At 35.4% G+C, this 4,565-nt stretch overlaps 2 non-coding genes across 2 annotated transcripts; one reads left to right on the plus strand and one right to left on the minus strand.

The window, feature by feature from the left end:
- Window positions 1–2,700: 2,700 nt before the first annotated feature.
- Window positions 2,701–2,841, minus strand: LOC133336559 (U4 spliceosomal RNA). The gene has a single exon (XR_009754547.1). It is a non-coding gene; the product is annotated as a U4 spliceosomal RNA (small nuclear RNA).
- A 534-nt stretch (window positions 2,842–3,375) lies between these two features.
- Window positions 3,376–3,521, plus strand: LOC133336560 (U4 spliceosomal RNA). The gene has a single exon (XR_009754548.1). It is a non-coding gene; the product is annotated as a U4 spliceosomal RNA (small nuclear RNA).
- Window positions 3,522–4,565: the final 1,044 nt, after the last annotated feature.

Below are 4,565 nucleotides of genomic sequence, written 5' to 3' on the forward strand. Positions count from 1 at the left end.
AATTTAATGAAATTTGCCATAGGTCACTTATTTGGCCCAAGGACGAACCCTATTGAAATTGAGAAAAATCGGTTTAAATTTAGATATAGCTCCCATATATATTTTCGTCCGATTTAATGTAAATGGTATACCAAAGACCCTATATATCATTCGATTTGCACGAAATTTGGCACAGCGTACTGAATTAAGTCTAGAATGATGTGTGTCAAGTTTCCTGAAAATCGGTTCAGATTTGGATATAGCTCCCATATATATTTTCGTCCGATTTGAGGTAAATGGTGTACCAAAGTCTCTATATATACCTCGATTTGCACGAAATTTGGCATAGCGTACTGAATTAAGTCTGGAACGATGTGTGTTAAATTTTGTGAAAATCGGTCCAGATTTAGATATAGCTTCCATATATATTTTCGCCCGATTTTAGGTAAATAGTCAACTAAAGTCCGTGGAAATCCTTTGATTTGCACGAAATTTGGCACAGGGTACTGAATTAGTTTTAGAATGATGTTTGCAAAGTTAGTTTCATGAAAATCTGTTCAGATTAAGATATAGCTCCCATATATATTTTCATCCGATTTTTGGTAAGTGGTGTACCAAAGTCTCTGAAAATTATTCGATTTACACGAAATTTGTCATATCGTACTGAATTATGTCTAGAATGATGTGTGCAAAGTTTCGTGAAAATCGGTTCAGATTTAGATATAGCTCCCATATATAGTTTCGTCCGATTTTATGTATGTACCAAAGTCTCTGAAAATTATTCGATTTACACGAAATTTGGCACAGCGTAATGAATTAAGTCTAGAATGATGTGTGTCAAGTTTCCTGAAAATCGGTTCAGATTTGGATATAGCTCCCATATATATTTTCGTCCGATTTAATGTAAATGGTGTACCAAAGTCCCCATATATCTTTCGATTTGCTTGAAATTTGACACAGCGTAATGAATAAGGTCAAGAATGATGTGTGTTAAATTTCGAGAATATCGGTTCAGATTTAGATATAGCTCCCATATATATTTTCGTCCGATTTAATGTAAATGGTGTACCAAAGTTCCTATATATCTTTCGATTTGCACGAAATTTGGCACAGCGTAATGAATTAGGTCTAGACTGATGTGTGTTAAGTTTCGTGAAAATCGGTCAAGATTTAGGTATAGCTCCCATATATAGTTTCGTCCGATTTTATGTAAATTGCGCACTAAAGTCCCTATATATCATTCGATTTGCACGGAATTTGGCATGGCGTAATTAATTAGGTCTAGATTGATGTGTGTTAAGTTTCGTGAAAATCGGTCTAGATTTAGATATAGCTCCCATATATAGTTTCGTCCGATTTTACATAAATGGTGTACCAAAGTCCCATATATCTTTCGATTTGCACGAAATTTGGCATGGCGTAATGATTTATATTTAGGTATAGGTCCCCTATATAGTTTACTCCGATATTTGTCTAGGACCAATATTTAGAAATGTCTTTGTAGATACACTTTTTGGTATGTTCCCTATATATTTATTTCAAGTACCTGTACCATTATATCTATGGTGGAGGGTGTGCAAAGTTCGGCCCGGCCATATATAGATGTTGGAAAAAAGTTATTTTAAAAATCCACGCCTTATATAGAGCCTTGGAAGAATATTTTTTTTAAATCGAAACCTTATTTAGGCGTCTGAAAAAATATTTGAACAAATACTTGTATTTAAAAAGTCACCCCACTGTGCCACATTTATTCGTTCATTCGTTCCTTGAGCACTTACCACATAATCGAACAAATTGATGGATATGCTTCACCCAACTATTGTTGTTTTTTTTTGAGTACTTCTTGTATCTTACCAGTATTTATTTTAGATATTCGAATTCTTACAGTTGGTTGTTGTTGTTGTTACTGCAATTGTCTCCAACGAAAAGAAAATTGTCCAACGAGAGGTACCCTCCGTGAAGGATTTGCTTGCATTATCTGTGTGTGGCGACATTGGGTATTTTGTTGACACTTATAAATCGCCCCACCCTCAACTTCGATCAATATTTGCTTGAGAATTGAGTCTGAGTAGAGACACACATATGTACATGGACAATAGGGTAACGAGGTCATACAGTTATATATCGGAAAATGGGAAATAAAATTTTTTCATAGAGTAACCAAATCTAACCTCTTGGGAAATTTAAGATCCATTTTTTGGGAAAACTATCCTTTAGGTCATTTAAATCCGATGGTCAAATAGGCAATGGACTTAAGTCAAAATGCCTTTGGTATGGTAGCATGCCCTTGAAACCCTATTTACGTTAGCATGTCCTTGGTATGGTAGCTTGCCCTTCAAATCCTAACTATCTCCTAATAAAAAAAATCCACGATCGGGTTTTTCGGAAACAATTCCATTTTACGGAATTATTTCGGAAAATCAAATTTCCAATGAACTTAAGTCCTTAGTATAGTATAGTCTTTGGTATGGTAGCATGCCCTTGACACCCTATTTACGATAGCATGTCCTTAGTATGGTAGCTTGCCCTTCAAATCCTAACTATCTCCTAATAAAAAAAAATCCACGATCGGGTGTTTCGGGAACAATCCCATTTTAAGGAATTATTTCCAATGAACTTAAGTCCTTGGTATAGTAGCTAACCCTTCAAATCCTAACTATCTCCTTTATCGGATTTATCTCTCATCTATATATATATTTTTTTTAATTGATCAATTGATTGGCCCTTGCGGGCTTTCAAAAATTGGCATAATGGACGGTATTGCACGTCCACTATGACGAGGTATTGGTTAAAGTTTTCAACTAGCAATAATCGCACCTCAGCTGAGCTTCATTGGTTACGATATTACCACTGCGCAAGGCTAACGGTACAGTGTCAGAGCCTAGCATTTTAAGATTCCACTTTCGTGGAGGTAATGAGAATTATAAAGGGCATGAATTCAACAGATCGCAACCACCATGCAATGAAATCGAATAGTAGGTGCAAGAAGCTGTGGGGATGAAAAAAGCTCAAAACTGGTCCTGAAGCTTTTGTTATGAAAAAATAGGGAAGGAACTTAATATGCTTATAAATGAGTATAAGAGTGGATGGGGGTTGAAAGTTAATGGGAGATAAAGGACCGCACAATTGTACAAGTACAAAATATTGAGGGAAGGAAAATATTGAACTGAAAAAAAATCTGAAGCATTAAGGAGGCAATAAATTTGCAAAATATACATCAAAAAATATTTCTCGTCCTACAACCTATTTAGGTACCTTGATAAACTCTCATTTAATGCAACTTCCAATTGAATTATGCACTTCGATGTAAAGGGTAGCCTTCATAGCCTTCGCATAATTCTCATTACCTCGAAGAACAAACAATCACAATAAATTCAAGAATCTCCACCACTGGCTAGACTTGCGCAGTGGCAGTATTGTAACCCATGAAGCTCTAGCTGAGGTGCAATTATTGCTAATTGAAAACTTTAACCAATACCTCGCCATAGTAGACGTTAAAATATTAATGTTTATTATGACAATTTTTCAAAGCCCGCAAGGGCTAATAAACAAAATACCTTAAATAACCAGTCGAACTGTAGCCGACTATATGATACCATCCGCCACCTTGGGTATATTGTACATATGTATCCTTACAATAGCATGTCAGTGTTCCCTCGAAGGAACATACACATGCCTTTCTGCAACCTATGCTAAATTTAAATTCGTTCGGGCAGATTTAGAGTCGAAATCTAGACCGTTTTTCACGAAACTTAACACACATCATTCTGGACCTAATTCATTACGCTGTGCCAAATTTCGTGGAAATCGAAAGATATGTAGAGAGTTTGGTGAACCATTAACATTAAATCGGACGAAAATATATATAGAAGCTATATCTAAATCTGGACCGATTTCCACGAATCTCGGCAGACATCACATTAGACTCAACTCAGTACGTTATGCCAATATTAATGCAAATCGAAAGATATATAGGGACTTTGGTGCACCATTTACATAAAATCGGGCGATACTATATATGAGAGCTATATCTAAATCTGAACCGAAATTAAACACACATCATTATAGACTTAATTCAGTACCCTATGCCAAATTTCGTGCAAATCGACATGTATATATAGAGACTTTGGTGCACCATTTGCATAAAATCGGACGAAACTATATATGAGACCTATATTTAAATCTGAACCGATTTTCACGAAACTTAACACACATCATTCTAGACCTAATTCATTATGCTGGACCAAATTTCGTGCAAATCTAAAGATATATAGCTACTTAAGAGCACCATTTTCCTAAAATCGGAAGAAAATATATATGGGAGCTATATCTAAATCTGAACCAATTTTCACGAAACTTAACACACATCGTTCTAGACTTAATTCATTACGCTATGTCAAATTTCGTGCAAATCGAAAGATATTTAGGGATTTTGGTGCACCATTTGCATAAAATCGGACGAAACTATACATAGGAGCTATATCTAAATCTTAACCGATTTTCACGAAACTTAACACGCATCATTTTAGATCTAATTCATTACGCTGCGCCAAATTTCGTGCCAATCGAAAGATATATAGGGACTT

This window comes from Musca vetustissima, unplaced genomic scaffold (genome assembly GCF_032173495.1).
Source record: "Musca vetustissima isolate MV318-11 ecotype Yass unplaced genomic scaffold, APGP_CSIRO_Mvet_v1 utg165577, whole genome shotgun sequence".
Taxonomy (NCBI): domain Eukaryota; kingdom Metazoa; phylum Arthropoda; class Insecta; order Diptera; family Muscidae; genus Musca; species Musca vetustissima.